Here is a 489-nt window from a genome sequence, read left to right as displayed (position 1 = left end):
TTCTTGGAAGTCGTCTGGACTTCTTAGAAGTCGTCTGGACTTCTTAAAAGTCGTGTGGTCTTGTCTACTCAAGTGGAATCCAAGCTTGTCTTTGTAGAGGAATGATCTATAATAGTTTTGTTTGTGGTCTGTTTTGTGAATTGCATGTCTACTCTTTTAGTTGTGAATTTTTTGTAAAATCAGTAATTATGTTTTCCAAGATATTTTAAATGTGCTAACAATGTGTTTACACATTTACAAATCAATGAAATAATAGACTTCAGTAGCCTTTTTTCTTATCTTTGAATCTCTCATATGCAATAATAAGCTCCAATGACCTTTTCTCATCTTAATAAACAAGAATGTTGGTAGCTTCATATTGATACAACATTTTAAGAAGCATTTAACCCTTCTTCCAACTCATAACAATAGTCATCATTATTGTCTATAACAATAATACTTAAGAGATGGAAACAAACAATAGTAACTAGTCAAAGCATATCATATTTT

Source organism: Brassica oleracea, chromosome C3 (assembly GCF_000695525.1).
Source record: "Brassica oleracea var. oleracea cultivar TO1000 chromosome C3, BOL, whole genome shotgun sequence".
Taxonomy (NCBI): domain Eukaryota; kingdom Viridiplantae; phylum Streptophyta; class Magnoliopsida; order Brassicales; family Brassicaceae; genus Brassica; species Brassica oleracea.
The sequence above is the reverse complement of the archived record's forward strand: the minus strand, read 5'-3'. Positions refer to the sequence as shown.